This window comes from Papio anubis, chromosome 13 (genome assembly GCF_008728515.1).
Source record: "Papio anubis isolate 15944 chromosome 13, Panubis1.0, whole genome shotgun sequence".
Classification (NCBI taxonomy): Eukaryota; Metazoa; Chordata; class Mammalia; order Primates; family Cercopithecidae; genus Papio; species Papio anubis.
In genome coordinates, this window is record NC_044988.1 from 9,893,913 (window position 1) to 9,917,668 (window position 23,756).

Consider the following 23,756-nt stretch of genomic DNA (forward strand, 5'->3'; position numbering starts at 1 on the left):
CAGGGTTGACACTCACAGAAATGAAGTCATGAAAAGCAGCTGGGTATAAGGTGGACTGGAGAAAGGCACTCTCACAGGGAAGATGCATGACCAGAAGAGACCTGAGAAGACTTTAAGTGTTCATGATGAGCTTATACCTGAAGGTCTTCCCCTATACAGAGCCAGTCTATAAAGACAGAGGTGGCTGTTTCTTCAACTGCCAGTTTTCAACTAAAAGTCACAAGAAACAAGAAAACATGGCCCACTCACAGGCACAAAATAACACTCTAAAAGTTGTTCCCGAAGATAAAAGGCATCAGACTTACTAGCAAAGACTTTAAAACCACTGTCTTAAATATGCTTAAAGAGCAAAAGAAAAACACAAAGAACCCCTACAAACCAGGAAAATGAGATATGAACAAAATGAAAATATCAACAAAGAGAATTTATATAAAAATAACCAAACAAATTCTGGAGCTGAAAAATCTCACATCTGAATTGAAAAATTCATTAGAATTCATCAAGAGATTCAAACAGGCAGAAGAAGGAATCAGTGAACCTGAAGACAGGCCCTACTGAATCTGAAGAGCAAAAAGAAAAAAGAATAAAGAAAAGTGAACAGAGCATGAGGAATTTATGGGGTGCCATCAAGTAGACCAATACATGCATTACGGGGCAGGGGGTCTTAGTAGGATAAGACATAGAGAAAGGGGAAGGAGATAGGCAGATTATTTCAAGAAATAATGACCCAAAACTTTCCAAATTTGAGGAAAGACATAGACACGTAAATCCAAGAAACTTAATAAAATCTGAAGAAATACACAATAAAACACAAATTGTTGAAAGACAAAAAGAGACTCCTGAAAGCAATAAGGGAAAAGCAACTTATCACATACATGGTGCTACAGTTTGAATGTCTGTTCCCTCTAAAACTCATGTTGAAATTCAGTTGACACTGTAACACTACTAAGATGTGGAACCTTTGCGATGACTAGGCCATGATGGCTCTGCCCTCATTGGTGAAATGAATGCCATTAGAAAATGGCAAGTTCAGGTTCCCTTTGTCTTTCTCTCTCACCTGTTGCTCTTCTGCCACGTGATGCGTGTCACCATGGTGACACGGCAGAAGACCCTCACAATCTGCCAGCACCTCGATACTGGATTTCTTGGTCTCAACAACTGTTAGCCAGTAAATTTCCACTCAGTTTAAATTGCCCAGTCTCAGGCATTCTGTTAAAGCAGCACCAGATACTTCCTCAAAGAAATTATGAGCATATTTCTCAGCAGAAATTGTACAGTCCAGAAGTTGGTGGGATGGTATAATTAAAATGCTGAGGAAAAAAAATCAATCAAAAATTCTATATCTAACAAAACTGTCCTTCAAAAGTGAGGAAGAAATTAAGATATTCCAGATATAAGCTGAAGGACCTGCCCTACAAGAAATGCTAAAGGGAATCCTTCAGAAGGAACAAAGGATGCTAGACAGTAACTAGAAGCCAGGTAAAAATACAGATATCCCATAAAGGCAAATATATGGATAAATATAAAAATCAGTTTTTGGCTTATAACTTCATTTTTTATTCTTCTACATAATTTAAAAGACAAAAGCATAAAAATAATTATATAGTAATGGATACACAATATATAAAGATGTAACTGTAACATTAATAATATAAAATGGTGGGTGGTTTTGTAAAGAGTAGAGTTTTTAAATTGTGATTGGAATTAGCTGGTATCAATTTAAAATACACTGTTACACATGTAGGATGCTATATTTAATCCCCATAGTAACCACAAAGATAATATCAATAGAATGTACACAAAAGGAAATGGGAAGGAAATCAAAATATTTCACTATAAAAATCAACTAAACAAAAAGGCAATAATGGAGGAAATGAAGGACAAAAAAAGCAATAGGACTTAAAAGAAAACAAATGGCAATAGTCAATTCCAGTAATTACTTTAAATGTAAATGTATTAAACTCTGCAATCAAAAGACATAAATTGGCAGAATTGATTTTTTAAAAATATGAGTCAACTAAAGGATGTCTACAGAGACTCACTTTAGATCTAAAGACACAAATAGGAGGCCAGCCATGGTGGCTCACACCTGTAATCCCAGCACTTTGGGAGGCAGTGGTGAGCAGATCACTTGAGGTCAGGAGTTCAAGATGAGTCTGGTCAACATGGTGAAACCCTGTCTCTATTAAAAATACAAAAATTAACTGAGCATGGTGGCATGCATCTGTAATCCCAGCTCCCTGGGAGGCTGAGGCACAAGAATTGCTTGAACCCAGGAGGTAGAGGTTGCAGTGAGCCAAAATTGTGCCACTGTACTCCAACCTGGACAACATAGCAAGGCTCCATCTCCAAAAAAAAAAAAGGCCAAATAGGGCCAGGTGCAGTGGTTCACACCTGTTAACCCAGCACTTTGGGAGGCCAAGGCAGGCAGATCACTTAAGGTCAGGAGTTTAAGACCAACCTGGCCAACCTGGTGAAACCTCAACTCTACTAAAAATAAAAAAATTATCTGGGCGTGGTGGTGCACGCCTGTAGTCCCAGCTACTCGGGAGGCTGAGGCAGGAGAATCGCTTGAACCAGGGAGTCAGAGGTTGCAGTAGCCAAGATTGCGCCACTGCACTCCAGCCTGGTGACAGAGCGAGACTGCATCTCAAAAAAAAAAAAGAGAGAGAGAGAGAGAGACTGGGGTGATTATACCAACAGTAGACAAAATAGACTTTAAGTCAAAAACTGGTATAAGGTACATGAACATTGTATAATGATAAAAGCATCAACTCACCAAGAAGACATACACATTTTTCTCAAGTGCACATGGAACATTTTCCAGGACAGATGATGGTAGGCCGCAAAATAGGTCTTAATAGTTTAAAAACATTTAAATCATACAAAGTATGTTTTCTGATAAAAATGTAATGAAACTAGAAATAAACAGCAGAAGAATCCACATACATGTGGAAATCAAACACCTTTTTTTTTTTTTTTTTTTTTTTTTTGAGACTTTTTGCTCTTGTTGCCCAGGCTAGAGTGCAATGGCATGATCTTGGCTCACTGCAACCTGTGCCTCCCATTTTCTTCTCCTGTCTCAGCCTCGCAAGTAGCTGGGATTACAGGTCCCCGCCACCAGCCTGGCTAATTTTTGTAGTTTTAGTAGAGACAGGGTTTCACCATGTTGGCCAGGCTGGTCTTGAACTCCTAACCTCAGGTGATCTGCCCACCTCAGCCTCACAAAGTGCTGGAATTACAGGCATGAGCCACCACACCTGGCCTCAAACAACATATTCTTAAACAAACAATAGATCAAAGAAGAAACTGCAAGGTAAATTAGACTGTATCTTTGAATGAAAATACAATATACCAAAATTTATGGGAGCCAGCAAAAGCAGTTACAGGGGAAATGTATAACTGTAAACACTTTGATTAGAAAAGAAGAAATATCTCAAATTAATGATGAAACTTTACATCTTAAAAAACTAAAAACAGAAATAAAACAAAACAACAACAATAAAAAACTAAACCCAAAGCTAGCAGAGAAAAGTAACAATAAAGATTAGGGCAGAGAAATAAAATAGAAAATTTTTTAAAAAATAGGAAATCAACAAAATCATGTGTTCTTTGAAAAAAAAAAGAAAAAACAAGCAAAAACAAACAAACAAAAAACAAAGGCTGAGTACAGTGGCTCATACCAGTAATTCCAGCACTTTGGGAGGCCAAGGTAAGTGGATCACCTGAGGTCAGGAGTTCGAGACCAGTCTGGCCAATATGGTGAAATCCCATCTCTACTAAAAATACAAAAATTAGCCAGGCATCATGGCATGCACCTGTAGTCCCAGCTACTCGGGAGGCTGAATTGCTTGAACCTGGGAGGCAGAGTTTGCAGTGTGCTGAGATCATGCCACTGCACTCCAGTCTGGGCAACAGAGCAAGACTCTGTCTCAAAAAAAAGAAAAAACTAACAAATCTTTAGCAACGTTACCCGAGAGAAGACAACTAAAATTCAAAATGAAAGAGGGGATACTGCTGATTTCACATAAATAAAAAAGATTACAAGAGAGAACTATGAATGATTGTATGTCAACAAATGGATATCTACATGAAATAGACAAATACTACAAAAACACAATCTACCAATGTTGAATCATGAAGAAATGGAAACTCTGAAGCCTATAACTCGTCAGGTGATTGAATTAGTAATCAAAAACTTTCCAACCAAGAAAAGCCCAGGACTAGATGACTTTACTGGTATATTCTACCAACATTTAGGGAAGAATTAATATCAGTCCTCCTCAAACTGTTCCAATAAATTGAAGAGGAGGTAACACTTCCAAACTCACTCTACAAGGCCAGCATTGTCTGATACCAAAGCCAAACACACTGCAAGAAAAGAACACTAGCGAACAATATCCCTTATAAATATTGATTCAAAAATTATCAACAAAATATTAGCAAACCAAATTCAACAGTGCATTAAAAGATTATCCACCAGGACTAAGTGGGATATATTCCTGGAAAGCAAAGATGGTTCAACATCAATGGTACTGATAGTTCAACACCATTCAACAAAGATGGTTTCAATGCACTGAAAATCAATCAGTGTAATACACCACATGGATAGACTAAAGGAAAAATATCAATTATTGCAGAAAATACATTTGACAAAATTCATAAAACACTTCCTTAATCAATACCTCTAAACTCTATCACATCATAAACTATGCATATACTTTCATCCCTAAAGCATCCTAAAACAACTCCTATTTAAAAATACACTTATATCCATGCTACTCACAAATATACAACCCAAGTATATGCAAGAACCCTAGAAATAAACAATTAAAATTTCCAAAACCCACATATACATGAAATTAACCTATTCTGCTGAGCAGTCTAGGAAAAAAAAAGAATAAAAAAATAAATAAATAAGAAGGAAATAGCCCACGCGTGCCCCACTGACGGGGAGGTGTGGACTGCAGGTGTGGGCGGAGGGTTTGCAGTTCCACTGCAGCAAGGGCTCCTGTGTCCCTGTGTGGAAATGACACATGGAGTCTTGTCACGTCACACGACAGCGCAGCACACAGACACTCACAAAGAGAGGGGAAACACACGACGCCTGGTTGTCTGCCGCCCCCGGCACCTCCCCCAGTCGCCCTGGCCAGGCCCTTTGTGTGCTTCCCCCACTCCCTGGCCCTGCACCCTCCCCACCACTTGGCGCCCAAACTTGGCTCAGGCTGCCCAGCAAAGTGCAGAACTCGAGTCCCAGTGGAACAGATGAACTCAACTGAATTCAGTGAAGATGTAGAAGAACTTCTAAGAAGTGAGAGTGGAGACAGAGGCCGAAGATGCTGCTCTAGGCTGCTCCATGAATTCCAGGACTTCTGAGAAGCACCCTCTGGACAGCGTCTTCACTGCCCTCCAGGACTTGGCAGGTCAGCAGTGGCCCCCAGACTCCGTCCCCAGCATGAAGAGGAGGCAGCTGATCCCAGAGGCACTCGTAGAAGGCATGTAGACCTGAGAACAGCTCGCCCTGCCAAGGCAATGGAGAGCAGGCTGGCAGGGCAGGAGCTCAGGCTCTGTGTGGCCAGGCAAGGAGGAGCCCTGCAACCATGCCACCACCCCCTACTACAAGAAGTCTCTGTATGGCATCTCACACAAGGTCATGGAGAAGAAGAATCCTCCCTCAGGGGACCTGCTAAACATGTATGAGCTCTTCCAGAAGGCAAATGCCAGCAACAGCCCCTTGCCACTTAGGCTCCTGAATGAGCCACAGAAGTGGGACTGTGGCAGCACTGGGGCGGCCACCAACAGTGATCCTAACATCTACTTCCTGATCCAGAAGATATTCTACATGCTCAACACCCTCACGTCCAACAGGTCCCAGCTGCACAGCAAAGTGGACCTGCTCTCCCTGAAGGTGAACCACACTGAGATGGTGGCCAAATTCCAGCCACCCCCACCACTCCATAGGAGCTCACAGGCGGCGTAGCTCAAGCAGATTGTGGACCAGAGCCTGTTGGGCGAGGCCCTGGCCTGCTTCCTGCTGGTGCAGCTCTTCCCCAAGCTCATCAGCCACAGTCGACTTCTCCCGAGGCTGCAGTGCCTGCGGCTTTGAGGCCAAGCGTAAGCTGGAGTCACTGCACCTGCAGCACATCCACAACTACATGGAGGTCTACTACCCCTCAGTGAAGGACACGGCTGTGTGACAGGCCAAGTGCTTGCCCCAGCTGAGTAACTTCTTCAGTCACTTCTGGGCCCAGCGGGAGATGGAGAACAGCCAGCCCGATGGCCAGGCCGCCAGCTTCTTTGAGGCCGAGCAGTGGACCCCGGCCACTTCCTGGACCACAAAGATGAGGAGGAGGGCCTGTCTCTGTACTGGAGCAGCACCATCGCCTCAGACCACGTGGTGGACATGCAGGACCTCACCGAGTTCCTGGATGAAGCCTCTTCACCCAGCAAGTTTGCCGTCTTCATCCTCCACTGGCTCTTCCCTGAGCTCTTTGACCACCGCAAGCTGGGCGAGCAGGACAGCTGCCACGGGGACGGCGGCAAGCAGGAGCTGGACCCGCAGAGGCTGCAGATCATCCGCAACTACAGGGAGGTCAACTTCCCCCACATGCAGGAGGAGGCCTGGCTGCAGCAGTGCGCCCAGCGCATCAATGACAAGCTCCAGGGTCTGCGGCTGGACCCGGGCAGCAAAGGTGAGCCCCCCACGTGATGACTGCTATGACTCCTCTAGCCTGCCCAATGACATCTCAGTAATCAAGGTGGAGGATAGCTTCAAGGGCGAGCAGCACTGCTCCAAGAAGATCTGGCTGGTACCCATCGACTTGGACAAATTGGAGATCCCCCAACCCAACTTGGAGGTGCCCGGCACCGACTGCCTGCTCAGCAAGGAGCATTGCGCAGTATCTACGAGAGCAGCCTGTCCATCAGCAACTTCGCCTCATGCCTGCTGGTGCCCCTGTTCTCCAAGCTCTTCACCCATGAGCACGTGCACAAGCAGTACAGCTGCAGTGGCTCCCTGGGCAAGAAGTAGCTGGACCCATCCTGCAACAAGTTCATTCACCACTATGTGCACCTATGCTACCTCCGCACCAGAAACAACTGCTTCTGGACCCTGGAGTTCACTGGCAAACTGGACAAGCACTGCCCACGCCGGGACACGAGCAGAGGCGCTCCTACCAGCAGCGGTGCAAGGTCCATGTGTTGGGCCCGAGTGCAGAGACATGAGGAGCTATGCAGTCAACCCCAAAAGGTTTGAGGAGGAGTTTGAGGGTCCCCCGCTGCCCCCGAGAGGAGCAGCAAGGACTTCTGCAAGATCCCCTTGGACGAGGTGGTGGTCCCTCACCCAGCTTCCCGGTGCCCTCTCCCTACCTGCTGTCCGACAATGAGGTGAGCGAGATCGTGCAGCAGAGCCTCTCCGTGGGCAACATTGCCACGGGGCTCCTCCACCACCGAGAACCTCCAGCTGCAGTACAACCATTCCCGGGCTTGCAGCAAGAAGCAGCTGGACCCTATGCAGCTGCGGCTCATCCGCCACAACGTGGAAGCCATCTACCCCGTGGAGAAGGTGGAGGAGGTGTGGCACTGCGAATGTATCCCCAGCATCGACGAGCGGTGCCGCTGCCATAACAGGAAAAAATGCAACATCCTCAAGAAAGCCAAGAAAGTGGAGAAGTGAAGGCTGTGGCCTGCCCAGAGACTCAGGGTCACCAGAGACTGAGCGATGCTCAGGAGCATGCCTATGGCATCCACAGACAGGCACCTTATGTCCATGGGGTGTGGCTTATTACACTTGCACATGTACACACCCAACCAACCACAAGAAAGAAGCCTTGAGTTTGATCTCTTGTCCTCTTGTCCTTACGACTTCTGGCCTGCGTTCCCTGGCGGTGCAGCCTGAGTGTGGGGAGCGTAAGCTGTGAGAGCAGGGACCAGTGGCCAGGGGTCCTCTCTCCCTAGTCGCGTCCTCCCCAGCCCCTCACAACTTCAAATGCAAACTCAGCAGCTCTTTTGCTCCTCTTCCCATATTTTACAGCTTCCATTTTTATCCAATGTTTTTTAAATTAAAAAGAAACCCTTAAAAAAATCACTGGGCTCTTTGGGGGCCATTTTACTTAGAAAAAAATATTTTAAAAAGTGCCATCTTCAGGCCGGGTGCAGTGGCTCATGCCTGTAACCCCAGCACTTTGGTAGGCCAAGGCAGGTGGATGACCTGAGGTCAGGAGTTCAGGAACAGCCTGGTCAACATGGTGAAACCCCATCTCTACTGAAAAACAAGCAAAAACTAGCCGGGCCTGGTGGCGGGTGCCCGTAATCCCAGCTACTTGGGAGCCTGACAGGAGAATCACTTGAACTTGGAAGGTAGAGGTTGCAGTGAGCCGATAAAGCACCATTGCACTCCAGCCTGGGCAACAAGAGCAAAACTCCATCCCAAAATAAATAATAAATAAATAAAGGTGCCATGTTCGTGTACAATGGCTAATCATAGCTTCAGGTGGCATGGATACTGATTTTACCGACCCTGTCTTTTACATCTGATTCTGGAAGAGTCAAGAGGCCTCCTGGATGGCAGTAGAGGGGATGGAATAGTGTGAAGTCCTTTGCGACCATGTGCAAGCTTTCCCTTCTGCTCTGGTGCCTCAGAAGGCTTCCATCAGGCATGTGTCCATCACATGTGGGTAAAATGTGCTCACTCTGTAAAGGAGGACACTCGATGATGATGATATGAACGCAGAAAGCCATGGAACATGTCCGCAGTGTCTTCATTTGAGCTGTGTCCTTCCACTGTCCCCACTCCCTCTCCACATATGGTTGCTTGTTGGAGATTCTGGGTTCTGGGAGCTGTGGGGTGACTTCCCCAAACCTCAGTGTTAGCTCCTCCAGGCAGCACCACATCCTCATTCCCCAGGGTGGGCCCATGTCTGGGCCCCTCTTGGGGATCCCAGGCGTTGGAAGGACACAGGTCATCTCAGATGGGGCATCCATGTCCTTTCCCAGGGTCCACTCAGAACTTCCCCCTTGGACCCCCTAGAAAGTCCTGCTGTCCTCCACCTGGCCACCCTCGGCTCTGGGAGACACATGTCTTCTCGCCCCACTGACTGGGAATGTCAGACTCCTGCAGGCCAGCTGGATGTCTTCCAGGAGCACCAACCAGGAAATTCCCCAACAGGTAAAATCTTTAAAAACGACACTTTTACCTACCTAACTTTGGGGGCCAAATGCCTAAGACGGAAAGGAAACAGTCTAACCAGAGTCCAGGAAAATTAAGTGAATCACACGGCGTAGACATAAAACCCCTGTGGGAGTATTACGGGTTCAATAACCTAATGGCTTAGTATTTTGTTACTTAAAATGCAGAGATAACAGAAACAATCTGAATATTCTTCATACAGCTGGTAAGGACTTCAGTTCCAGTGGCCATATGACAGAATTCTGCCTGTACCCAGGGGCATTTTTAAAAATATAACATCAGATTTTAAGCAATGTAAAGTTGCTAATCTAACTAGTAAATTTGCTCTTGTGTCATTTACCGATTATTTCTGTTGAAACTGCAAACCCGAGTCATTGAAATCTAGAAAGGCACAGGGACTTACCCTGTCACACACAGCTACTCATGCACACACACACTGCTTACTAAAAGCTGAAGTGAGATGAAGGGGGCCTACACGAACACTAAGTTCAACTTCTTTGTGCCTGGAAAGAAAGGACTGGAACAGCCAGGAGACTCACTTTCCCTCATCGCTTGGGCCCTTCTCTATGCCTTAGTATCTCCAGCACATGCCCACAGCACGCACACACACGTGCCTTACCCAAAGACAGCTGTGGCCCTCTCCCCACCTGCCCCGCTGGTTGTTGGGGGTGAGGCGTCCCATGAAATTTGTTCCGGTTCCTAGGATGTAAACAAGAAGACTCCAAGCCATGAAGTGCCCTGCTTTCTAGAGGGTGAAATGTTGACCTTGCAACTTTAGAAGCACAATCATTTATTAGTAACTTTTTTGAAATTCCCATCTACCCATGTCAGAGAAGTTCAACAAGTTCTAGGAATTAAATATGTCTGTTTGTAACCTAGAGCATGCTCAATTTTTGGAAACCATATTTCAGTGATGATTTTCTTAATACCTTTCACGTATAGGGCGTCTTCCCCCAAAATCTTACAGTCCCTTTCTGTGAAGCGAAATGGACACATCCTGGGAACTATTCCCGTCCCTCTGGACTGTCGTCAGGAAACGCCTGCAGGTCCTGTGCCCTGTCTATATCATGTCCTCACTTCTCCATCCATACAGGTGGCTCCAGTGGGCATTTTTTTTTTATTTTAAACTTTTTACATGGAGCAACAGAAGTACAAAATACTGATTTTTTTCAAAATTTAATGTGTTCCATGAAATCTGTTGGCAATCCCTTTCCTTCTCCCTGTCTAAATTCTTTGGTTTTTACTTGTTTGTTCTGTGGATTTTTTTTTTTTTTTTTTTGGTCCTGTATCCCAAGGACTAAAAAATTAGCACAGACATGTTTTGATGTTGAGTGAACTAGGTGGTAGGGTTCATTGGTTTCTCTGTTAGTAACTTTTTAAAGAATGAAGATAGTCATGAATGTACTGAGTGTCCAAGCCCTGCTTTAGTTCACCTTGGCTGTGTCTACATGATGACAAATGTTTGACAGGGAATAAAGTCGTGTCTGGTGTCATTTGCACTAGTGCGCCCCTCCCCCTACAGTGTTGGTCCCAAACCTTCCTTTCCTTTATGTTTGTTGTTGGGGAGGGAGGACCACATCAGCAGCAATCATCAACCAACCAGTGGGATCTACTTAGTGGTGAGTGGACTGGCTGTTTAATTGGTAAGAGTCGCTGGCCTGACCACACTACAGCATGACCATGTGGATTACTGTAGAGATGGCCTCAGGTTCCAACATTCCCCCCAAACGTTTGCTTCTTGCCCAATCGAGAGGGGATCTTGAGACTCCCAAGTGGAGGTCGTGAGCTTGCACCCTGCCTGACTGTGTAGACAGACTGTATGGATATATGAGGTGGGGGTGGGGGCCAAGGGGCTATTACTGCTGTTTGGAGATATTTGCCTCTTGTAGATCCAGCCTTAATGGTTTTGTGACATCCTAGTACTAGCAAACTCTGCACAAAGTGGGTATCAGAGTTAATACTGTGAGGAGACAAAGTAGTGAGAACAGTTTTGCTAAAGATAATGAAATATCACATAATGTCTGCATTTTACCATTGACTTGCGTGCATTCCTAGAAAAACTTAATGTAATGAAAAACCCAGGACATTTTTGGAAATCATATGCTCTCTAGCAACTTTGTGTGAATTTTTATACAAACACTGTTTTTTGAGTTACATAAAGTGTTATAAAAATAGAAAAAAAAGGAAATTATCCTATACTCCCCCAGTAGAAGCACAGACCACACACTCACAGCTCTAGAATGGACACACAGCCACCACATTTCCTGAATAAATTCACACTCTTCAGACTACACACACTCAAACATGCAGATGCCTGAATAACACACCCACAATATACTCATAGATCCAAATACACACACAGCTGTATACTCCCAAATACAAACATACACAAGCTCAATCTTGAAAACTATAAATATTCTGTCCATATCCTCAGATTATATACATATAGCTTGTAACACTTAAATACACCCAGTCATCTCTCTGCCTCCAAATTCTTCACACCAAAAATGTACACCTAAATTCTGATCTAGACACCATGAGCATAGATAAAACTCCTCTACTCTGAATACACACAAATCCAACACACAAAGCATTAAAACATAGAATGTTACCTGCCTTTTCAAATGTATGCACACATATTCACAATATCTCACAGTACCGTCAAAATGCACAGAACCACCCCAAGCACGCAAATACACACACACACACACACACACACACCCCATTCAAATATGAACACATAACTATCCAGTACCCTCAGAATAAACCCAAAACCCATTATGCTTCTGTAATATACTAAAAACTCACCCATATTCCCCTAAAAACATATTTTCAACACCACCGAGTACTTAACCTACCTACATAAATATGTATCTTAAATATATAATACATATACATATTAAATATATAATACAAATACCCAAAACAGACACAAATCCCCAAAATGTGTTAGTATAAAAACATCCTACACCTGCCAATGCCTCCCTTGTCATACAGCAGCCTTCACACACCTAAACACACTCCCTCATCAACTCCCCATACTCCTTAGTGAAATGTAAACACAGCAGTGGAACATGTTCTGAATGTATACACAACGAGGCAGATGTATCACTATGAAGAGTATTCATGGTCCTTCTCTATGGTGTCTCTGTCTGAGATATTACACCTCCCTAGTCTGTTTAACTCAAGTATGGCCACGTGACTTGTTATGGCAAGTGAAATGTGAGCACAAATGCCATGTATGACTCTGAGCAGAAGTCCTTCTAGTCCTGTCCCAAATGAGGCTGCTCCCCCCATCTGGATCCAAGGCACAGGACCAGTAACTGATCAAAGCCAACCAATGGAGAACACGTAACATACGTGAGAAACCTACATTGTTGGAAGTCACTGAGATGCAGAATTATTTGTTATATCAGATAATCTGGGATATTCTGATGGATGCATACCCCACCCACCAAAACAGAGAAATACCACACTGCACACACACACATGTGCGCAGTTGCACACACACACACACACACAATCCTCTCAAAACTCCCCAAATATGCATCCTTAATTATCTAGAGTTAGAAATACACATCTACGGCCAGGCACAGTGGCTCACGCCTGTAATCCCAGCACTTTGGGAGGCCGAGGCGGGCGGATCACGAGGTCAGGAGATGGAGACCATCCTGCTAACACGGTGAAACCCCGTCTCTAATAAAATACAAAAAATTAGCCGGGCATGGTGGCGAGCGCCTGTAATCCCAGCCACTGGGAGGCTGAGGCAGGAGAATGGCATGAACCCAGGAGGTGGAGCTTGCAGTGAGCCCAGATTGCACCACTGCACTCCTCCTGCCTGGGCAACAGGGCAAGACTCCGTCTCAAAAAAAAAAAAAAAAAAGAAATACACATCTACAATCTTCCATGATCCAAATAAACGCACAGACACACCAACTCTCAATCTCCAAATGCATATATTACACACTCCAGCCTTCTCAGGCCAGCTGCATAAAACCTGCACAAGCCATGAATTCACACGTGCCTCATCCCACCAGAATTCAACACATACTTCACATAACTTTACCCTCCTTCAAATACATATACACGCTCCCTACATATACCCTGAATATCCACATAAACTACCCACAGTCTAGAACACATATAATCCAAAAGAATCCTCACATTATACACAAAACTCCAACTCTACCACAAACATATGTGGTGGCTTTCCTCCCTAATACATACACAGCCCCTCACACTTCCTAAATTCATACAAATACAAACTCCAACTTTGTATGCAAAAGACACACTACCCTAAACGTACAGACCTCCACCTCCTATAATCCTGAATACACAGACACATGCATTTGTCTTCCACCCTCAGACTACAAATGAAGAAAGGGATTCAAGCTGAACAGAGGCAGACTGCGGTGGACGCGGGCATCAGCCACCTAGATCCCTCCTTGACGAACGACTTGTTTCACCATTTGCTGGGAATACTGCTGGAAGACAGACTTGGCTGTCAGGCCCTCCCAGGGTTGCTTCAGCTATGGAGAGCACCCGTGCTGAGTTCTCGCCTCTTTCTGTGGAAGCTTCATACCCAGTGGCTAATCGGGGCAGGTGTAAGGCGGCTGACTAAGGACAGTTCTGTTGAGACACTTTAGTACCACAGCAGCATATGGAGTCAGATGAGACTATTTAGGGGCCCGAGTCATGGTTTAACTTCTCCTTCAACGCAACTATACCCCCTTTCTTCACTTCTTTTAAAAAACAAAACATAAACTCTCAGGGAATGAACTAAGGGCACCCAACATGAGACCACATTCTTTTGATTCCTTCATTCAATGATTATTTATTATTTTATTTTTGAGACGGAGTCTCACTCTGTCCCCAGGCTGGAGTGCAGTGGCACGATCTTGGTTCACTGAAACCTCTGCTTCCCAGGTTCAAGCGATTCTCCTGCCTCAGCCTCCCGAGTAGCAGGACTACAGGTATGTGCCACCATGCCCAGCTAATTTTTTTGTATTTTCAGTACAGATGGGCCACCATGTTGACCAGGATGGTCTCAATCTCCTGACCTCATGATCCGCCCACCTCGGCCTCCCAAAGTGCTGGGATTACAGGCGTGAGCCACCAGGCTCGGCCCATTCAATGATTATTTATTAAGTACCAACAAATACAATGATGACTACTCTTTTATGGAGACTACACCCCACAGAAGTAAACAGATAATAAGTAAATATACTATGAATACAAACACATACACACAGTTTCCTGGAGATGTTCAGTCAGCAATTAGATTAAGTGACTGAGGCTCTGTGGAGACAAGTGAGGGGCTAAAACTACAGATTTGAGGAAAAATGCAAAGGAGAGAGTACATTCCCTCATATAAAACTGTTTCTGCTGCTGAGGTTTCCTGCTCATGGGGCATCTGCAATTTGGGCACAAGGCACACATTCATTTTCAGGTTTATCAGTTATTCACCGTGGTAATACTGTAGATCGGCAGATTACTGCAGAATTCAATGGACTGAAGCCATAAGCATTCACATCAGGCCTCTGAGGGTCAGGATCTGGCTTGGCTCTGCTGGGTGGTCCTTCTGCTCCAGTCTGTTCCCCTGTTCTTTATTGCCTCCTTGGTACAGACACTGTAACAGGTGTCCCAGAGGATTCTAAGGTGAACAGGTCAACTCCCTGTGTCTGAGGTTTAAATCCTGTATGAGCAGAGGTTTCCAGCATTAATTCTGCTGTGAGACAGAGGTTGAAGTTGGAGATTTAGGGGCAAGAGAAAGGAACCCATGCTCCCCTGGGGCCATCAGAAGAGGGGACTCTGAGTGTGGATGGGAGGGGGCCTATACTAGGGAAATGGGCTAACAGTTATGCCATACGTACCTAGATGGGAGGGGTCCTATACTAAGGAAATGGGCAGCATAGACCATGGGAACATGGGAAATGTTCCGTATAGACGAGTAAGCACATTAGCTAACAGTTATGCCATATGCACCTACAATACAGTATTCACTACTCCAAGCACTTTACATGTATGAATGCCAATCTTTATAACCCTGTGGAGTTAGCACTATTGTCCTCATTTTACAGATAAGTAAGCTGAGGCTCAGAGAGGTTAAAACACTTGCCCAAGGTCACAAAAGTCAGGTATATGCTGGGGCTTCTGGGATTTGAGCCAGCAGTCTGGCTCCAGAGCCTGTACCCTTGACCTGACCATGGCTGCCCCTTGAGAAACTTCCCTGCCACTGGGGGAGTGCTGAGTGCAGAGAAGACATTTCAAACAGGAAGTGACATTTCAGTTACATCTTCTGGCAGTGAAGTTCCCCCAACAATAACGGGTCCTCATGGGGGAGGATCACCCAACCACAGCCCCTTCCAGTGCCCGCTGTCAGCACAGCAGCTGTCTCCTCGCTGGGAGAACACCCCATCTCCCACTGCCTGCTTCCCATGCTGGGCCTGGGCTTGTCTCTCCTGGGATACCTCCAGCTACATTTGCCTCCACCTTTCATTAGGAACCTGAGGTGACTCCCAAGAGAAGGCCCTGGGCTCCTTAAATATCCCAATTCTAACCTGCAGACACCATGGACATACTTATTACTCAAAGGATGGTTGAATAAAGTCTTGATCTGCAAGAAGGACCTAGACCACTGAGCCCCAGGCTGACACTCCCCCTGTGTTCCCTACTTACAGCCCCAGGAAATGAGTCTGGGCAAGGAACGAGAGGCTGGGGACTCTTGTGTTGTGGGTAGAGGGACTTCATATGCCCTGACATGCCCCCTCCACCTCTTTGTGCAGTCAAAGACTGCCTCCCACTCCATTCCTGACCCCCAGCTCTCCCTGCTCTGTTCCTAGTGTCTGCCGTGCCGGCCCATTCTGCCTTCCCTGGTCGGCCCATTCTGCCTTCCCTGGTCTTGCCTGCTAAATATCCTTCCTTTGACCCCAGGCTCCTGCAATGGGCATCAGCACAGCCTCCTTTGAAGGGGCAGTTCCTTCGTGGCCTCATTGTTTCCTTCTGAGTGTCCTCAGACCCACCACTGTGTCACGGTAGGGCACCAGGGCCCAGTGAGGACTGAGATGGGAACAGATCCTTTTTCCTATCAGCTCCTGGGAAACAGAACAGTCAGGGGCTTCTAAGGGGCTGGACAGAGAGGCCACCCAGCACACAGTTGAGGATATCTTCTGTTCATAGAGAAAAGGGGGTAGTGCAGGATACGTTTCATGACATACACTCCTCAAAAATATTGAGCCCAGAACAAATGGCTCAGGCTGATCTCAGCGATTCTAGCAATTTCCATTCATGCAACCTGCATGGGAAATTTTCTGTGCTGATTCAAGACCAAGAGACACATGTACTTCCCCCTTAGAACTCAGGATCCATGACTTCCCATTTCAAAACAAAGAAATCCAAGAAGATCAACTTGGTATACATTACAGTGCATTTTTATTTAAGACATATATTATAAAAGCAGACAGAGCTCCATCCTGCCAACAAAACACAATACAATACAACTAGTACAACATACCCTCATTATGTTAGGGCAGGACATGAGGGGGCAGCGAGAGCCACCAGGAATCCATTTGTACCACAGGGAAGTGGCTATTAGAACATTAAAGGAAGTGATGTTGGCACATTTTATTGGCGGGAGGATTCACCACGAGGAAGAAAAGGCCATAAGGCAACGCCCAGTAAGGAGCAAGGCCCACAAATCCTCGGGTGAGTCTGAGGGAGGAGGTGGTGGCTGTAGGGTCAGCAGGTGGGCACATCCATCATGTGGCTCCCTCTGCTGGGCTTGTGGCCCCATGTGCAATAGAGAAAATATGGAAGGTTGGGTCACCCCATCAGAAACATGAAGCTGGCCAGGCACAGTGGCTCACGCCTATAATCCCAGCATTTTGGGAGGCCGAGGAGGACAGATCACCTGAGGTCAGCAGTTTGAGATCAGCCCTCCACAATATGATTTAAATTCATATTACTAAAAGTACACACTACGGGGCTTATGACGCTTGTAATTCCAGCTACTCCGAGGCTGAGGCAGGAGAATCGGGCGAGAACCTTTGGGAGGAGTGTCACAGTGAGCCAGATATGCCACTGCACTCTAGCCTGGACAACAGAGGGAGACTGTCTCAAAAAAAAAAAAAAAAAAGAAAGAAAAGAAAAGAAAAGAAAAAGGAAAAAAAAGAAAGAAACATGAAGCTGAGATGCACTTGCCACTCCAGGGGCAGACCCTTGAGCCTGAAAGAAAAGGAGCAAAATCATTTCACAGGGTTCTCAGAAACATCAGAGCCACATTTTCTCATGGGGGCTTCCCTGTCTCTCCAGACCCCAGCTCCCAGCAGCCCTCAGGACAGAGCCTGCCCAGCTCTGCCCGTGTCATTTCCCTGACCCCAGCCCTACCAGGCTTCTCCCACACCCGCAGGGCCAGCACCCAGTGTGCTGAGAGAGTGGGGACCCACAACCAGATGAACACATTGGGGGGAAGTGAATCCATTCTCTCTTGGGGTCCTCAGCCTCCCAGTGACAGAAGATCCAGGAGACGTGAGTGGGAGGTCGCCCAACAGGATCTCACATCATACTCCAGATTGCTTAAGGGACACAGATCAGTGCCTCCTCTCCTTGACTGTACCCTCCTCACTCCTTAGCACCAGGCCCGGCTGTTCATCCCTGCTGAGGTGCAACTAAGACCTTCACCTGCAGCTCAGGGGTGCCCCAGACAGGAGCACAAGAGGAGGCTCACTCCCACCCACAACCCAGGCCGGAGTGAATCTGGCTGCCCAGGCTCTGTGTCTGGCTTCTGCCCCAGGACCTAAGCCCATGTAAACTCAGGCTTCCTTGGCCTGCCCTCCCCAGGCCCAGGTTCTAAAGGTGTGCTCCCCACCACTTCCTTGTTGCTCCTCCACTTTGTCCCTAGAATTACAGCCCAGCTCTAGGTGGGACTGTCAAGCTCTGCCCGATGTCTCCCATGAGAAATCAGATTCAGGCCCTTGTGCCTGAAGACTCCTTGTGAAGACTCCAGATGACACCTTCTCCAAGTGCAGCTAAGGAGTCACCTTGGGCTCCTCAGGCTGAGTATACATTTTCTGTACGGAACTTCAGAAAGAAACGGTCAACATTAATTCCTCACTTTGCCAGAGAAAGAAGAAAATGTCACATGCCTTTGATTCCCTCTTTTTACCATGACTCCACTGAGACAAAACTCCTAACACAGAAACCAACACGTATTCTCGACATTGGGTACCTGCTGGAGGTCCTGCCTTAGCCCCGAAGCCTCAGGTTTCCATGGGGACAGGCTGGTTGAGAACTGGCTCAGCTCTCAGCCTGACACCCAACAGTATCCCCACCCAGGGGGTAGATGGTAGTGCAGGCACAGGTTCTGCAGGCTTTCATCTTGTGGAAAGTATGTTAGAGGGTGTCCTTGTCACTCGCCATGCCCCAGAGGAATCAGCAGGGACATCAGGATTGAGAGAAGACATGGCACATCTGACCTCCTGTCCTGGAAACCCTACATCTTTCTGAATCTGCCCATCACATGGACAACATCTAGGGAAGTTCCGCTCTGCACAGTGTTCTGTCTACCAGGTCCACCCATCTGAGGACCCAGATGCTAGAACACACAGATACTGAAGGAGCAACCACCTGCCTAGGTGCAGGTACCCCTACATCCATCTGTGGGAGGAGGAGCCAGAAACCACCATTTATAAGGATTCTTTGACCCTAAAGAATGAACCAACTATTTAGGAGTAACACAGTGATGCAGAATGATCCACCCTGGTCATTCTGTAGAATACACGTAGAATCCCAGTATACACACCCATTAAAGTCTCAGTATTCTTGCTTCATACAAACATCTGCTTACAGATTCTGAACACACACACAAACCCCAGTGGTGTGTTGCTAACTGCTTAATAAAATGCTCTCCAGGGGGAAGTAGGAAAGCCTAGATTTCTGATGCTTATGTGGTGTAAATATCTCAGCATGACTAATTTTAAACTACCAACCTAATGCCACTGAACAGAGAGCAGAGAAGAGATGTGCCGTGCCCAGTGGCTACCCCAACCTAGCACAAGCCAGCTCCAGCACAGCCACATCCTTTCATAGGGATACATGTACACAATGTACCTGCACCCTGAGTAGGACTCTCAACTCTCACCCCAAATATACAAATAAAACCAAACTACGTACCTCCAGAACACAACCTCCTCCTGTATCCTGAACAGACATGCACAACTGAGACAGGATAGGGTGGTCATAGCCTCCATTAAAGGAGAACAAACTTGCTAAACAGATGAAGAGAACAAACCATCCAGCAGTGCCCAAGGAGGTCCTGCAGTAAGGAGGTGGTAAAGAAGAAGGGAAAATCTTCAAATTCACTCAAGTGCGAAAACCCGTGATTAGTGTCCCTGGGTTGACCAATGCTCATGATAACAGTGAAAAACACACCCTTGGGTAGAGATTGAAGATGTTAATGATTCACGTGATATAGGCACTAGCATGTGCAGCAACAGCGCATGCGCGTCCAGAGAACCACGCAGAGCATGCTTAACAGTGACACCCCTTTCCACCCCTTCACGAACAGTCAGAGAACCACCCGGAGCGTGATTAACAGTGACACCCCTTCCCACCCCTTCATGAACAGTCATGGAAGGCTCCCATAAAGGAGCTTTCCCCAGTGTGTCAGTGCTGTCTCACCTTTGAGCAGCCCACTCTGATCGACTGTTAGAGCGTACATTCGCTTTGCAATAACCTCTCTTGCTTACTTTTACATTAGACTTGCTCTCAAAGTAAGACTTCTTCTATACAGCAAAGTCAAGAACCTGAAGCAGCCCACCAGCAACACAACTGCTCCCTGTACCCTAAATACACAGATGGACTGCCCAATTACTACTTAAATTTGTAGACAAAACTCTACGTGCCCCAAATGCTCACATCACTGCTAAAACCATATATGTACATATATATGTGCCCAAGTACAAACAGGAACAATGAACACAGTACCCATATATACTATGAACCCTGAAAGGACTAATCCTTCAAGATGGATCAGGAGTAGCTAACTGGGCCTAAACTCAAAATGGAGCCAAGCGGCAATTTGCTGACTGCAGGTCTCACACATGTACCCTGCTTCCTGCAAAAACCACGTACTTGTGTCACCTTGGGACTTTCACAGCTGTCTGTTCCTGTCTATGCCACCTAAATCAAGGGGTACCATTTTGTCATATGGACTTAAGAAATAGATTGTGACTTGCATCAGCCAATCAGAAATAAACAAGCTTGTATCCCTCATTTGCAGAGTGAACCAGATTGGGAATCTGACAACGAAATTTCTCTATAAAAGATAACACCTCTCTTTGTTCTTTCAGAGTGTACCTTTGTTTTGCACTGACGGCTGGGACTCCTTGATGTGCAAACAGCTCACTGGAATCAAATTTCTAATTTTTTTCTTTTGTTGTTTTTTTTTTAAGAAAATCCTTTTCGGTAGATTTGTTAACTGTACATAATGAAAATCCTATAGGCACAGGCGCTAAAAAAAATCACAAGGTACACAACACCTGTGTCATGCATCACCCAGAAAAAGAATCACATACAATCCCACAGCTCTAAACTATAAGAATCCATGATTCTTGAATGCAAACACAACCTACACAGCCTCTCTGTTTCCAAATACATGCACTGAACCTCCCACATCTCCCAGAATACAAAATACAGAAGCCACATAAACTGAAATACACACAGAACAACAAACTATTTTTATCAAGTACATATACGTCCACCTCACAAACACTGAGAACACACATACGAGTGGCAACACCAAGTTCTGCGAGTATTACATTTCACGACAGGCACAGAGGACCACTAAGTCTTAATATACCCAAAACCCCTCATATACACACTCACAAACTACCCATGAATACACACCCCACCCTCCCAGACCCAGATAAAACCCGTACAAAAAAAAACAAACAAACATAAAAACATCAGTACTACTCTAATACACACACACAATTTCCATATACCCATGGGCACATACACACTCACACAAATATCCCCAATCCCTGAATGTATGAATTCCCCGAAACACTATCCAATCAATATCCTACATGTCCAGAATACAACCTCCTCACCCCATTCCCCAAACATGCCCAAACACATGTACAAACACCCTAGCATTCTCCAAAGAAATACACTTTAAATACTAACAATCTCATATTTTATAAATAGACTTAGATAATTCATCTATCTGCTGATAAATATACATACAAACCAGAATACACACTCAAGATGCATGGAAATATCTCCAGCATATCATTTATAAATACCCATAAAACACTCTCCAATCCCAAATTATCCCAATCTTGTATGAACCAGCTCCCACATTGCCAAATACTAAACAATAACCACATCACACACCTCTAATACATATAAATCCAACTCTCTTACTTTCCTGTATAAAAAGAGAACCCCATCTCTCTGTCAGACACACACATACTAAATTCCCAGAATATATAACTCTAATAACCACTTACTGAAAAATACAAGCACATAGCTCCACAAAACATTCATCCAAACTGCCATGCCCTTGAACACACACACACGCAAACGCAATACTCATGTAGTTCTCTACATGCCCTAAATATACCCACAATTAACTAATACACCACAAATATACAAACATGCCACCTCATATCCCCAAATACACATACAGTCCCACAATACCTGAACATACGTAATCACACTTCCAAATGCTCACACAGAAATAACTCCACCATCTTCCAAGACACAGAATCATACAAACTCCACCTCACAACTGCACACATTCACCCTACCAGTCCCCCAGTAGACATGGATCTGCCCTCACACATTGAAATAGCCATACACACCCCCTGAAAATCATGAAAAGAAACACACATCACCATGCAACATGTCCTGAGTACTCAAATGGTCTTCCTACGTTCCCCAAACATGTAAACCAAACACAGTGTACATCCACAAAAATAGAGACAAGCACTTTCTCTATTATTGCCCACGTGCACAAGGTAATTCTTCCAAATCTGCCAAACATTAGACAAATACAAATCCCCAACATTCATCTGGGAAAATACATGGAAAAGACATCTTCACAACCCAAATTCCAAATATCTAACCCCAATTCTTCTGGTATACATATCTTACATCTCATATCCTCTAAATATAAACTCTCTCTCCTACATACTTTCACAAAAACAGTTATGATCTTCTTTTTTGGGGGGCGGGGAATGGAGTCTCACTCTGTCACCCAGGCTGGAGTGCAGTGGCACGATCTGGGCTCACTGCAACCTCCGCCTCTTGGGTTCAAGTGATTCTTCTGCCTCAGCCTCCCGAGTAGCTGGGATTACAGGCATGCACCACCACACACAGCTAATTTTTGTATTTTTAGTAGAGAGGGGATTTCACCATGTTGGCCAGGCTGGTCTCGAACTCCTGACCTCAGGTGATCTGCCCGCCTCCGCCTTCCAAAGTGTTGGGATTACAGGCGTGAGCCACCGCGCCTGGACCAGTTATGACCTTCTTTAATCTGCAATCTCCACACAGACACCACCAACCCACACATGTGAATACATATCAGATTCTCACCAATTAAATACATATCAAATTCCAAACTGAGAATTCATATAAACACATTTTCACATACACAAAACCACCCTACAAATCTCACACCCTCCAAAATCCAAAACAAAACTTCCTGACATTCTCAAGTATACCCTAACCCAACCACCCAACATACACACGTGTGTGCAGTAAATTTTAGACACGTGTAGCCTACAATTTACAAATAATATACCACTACTTTTTATTTGTAAATTCCACATAAGCAATTCTCATAGAAGCTTTTCTTGACTTTGGCCATACTCTTGCATCTACAACCAACTGTGCTACCAAGTGAACAGACCATGACTAAAGGCCTGTTCTTCGACTTTGCAGCTGCTCATATCATTGACAAATGGAACATGCATGCTGGCTGATCATTCTGATTAAGTCAATGAGCTTCACAACTCACTCAATGAGGTCGTCCGTGAGAACTTCACTCATTTTACGAGGACACGAGCTACTTCTCTGCTGAACTGCATCACGGTTTCAACTGCTGAGGTTTTCCTTAAGCTTTTGCATTGCCTGGAATGTGAGAGGCATGGCGGAGTCACACTTTGGGGTTCCCGCTGCCTTGTTAAACCTCCCACCTCACTTCGGGGCCAGGTGAGCAAGGGAAACGAGTGCTGCCTGGGCGTCCCGCAGGGCCCCCAGGAGGAACGCTATGAACTCCCCCGCCTTGAACGCAGCCACAGGCCTGCTCTGGCCACAATGTGGGGTCGCCCCGCGGACACTGGTGACCAGCGGGAACATGACCAGGAGGCGATTACCTTCTAATCACACTTGGCTTTAGTTTTAGGTAACACCAAGGAGGACGCCATGAAAGCGAAGGCCGTTGGGTAACCGCCCTTTGCCCTCGCGCTACGCGATACGCGTCTCTCCGCCCAGAACCGCCGGCAACCCCCGCTGGGAGCGGTTGATGGCCGCTGGCAGCACGCGGGAACCCCGCCCGCCGGAA

The 23,756-nt window shown here is 45.7% G+C and overlaps 1 protein-coding gene, 1 long non-coding RNA gene and 1 pseudogene across 10 annotated transcripts in view; 2 read left to right on the forward strand and 1 right to left on the reverse strand.

Annotated features, from left to right (window-relative positions):
• Window positions 1-13,980, forward strand: part of LOC110741459 — a 35,215-nt gene extending 21,235 nt beyond the window's left edge. Inside the window, exons 2-3 of the long non-coding RNA XR_002517685.2 lie at window positions 8,995-9,166; window positions 13,554-13,980. This is a non-coding gene — a long non-coding RNA (uncharacterized LOC110741459). The remainder of the gene's footprint in view (window positions 1-8,994; window positions 9,167-13,553) is intronic.
• LOC103878482 (double homeobox protein 4-like protein 4) overlaps window positions 1-23,734 on the reverse strand; it is an 89,205-nt gene extending 65,471 nt beyond the window's left edge. For 2 of the 9 annotated variants that reach the window (XR_004177805.1, XR_001896028.3), the window contains exons 1-2: window positions 23,569-23,715; window positions 23,211-23,323 (exon numbers count right to left, since the gene is read on the reverse strand). The gene's annotated coding sequence lies outside the window, so the exon portion shown is untranslated. Of the gene's footprint in view, window positions 1-14,653; window positions 14,883-19,357; window positions 19,500-20,677; window positions 20,697-23,210; window positions 23,324-23,568 lie in introns of those variants that run through there. The other 7 variants (XR_002517684.2, XM_021927608.2, XM_017949957.3 and 4 more) reach the window with 7 other exon arrangements.
• Window positions 3,885-8,136, forward strand: LOC101017452 (annotated as a pseudogene).
• Window positions 23,735-23,756: the final 22 nt, after the last annotated feature.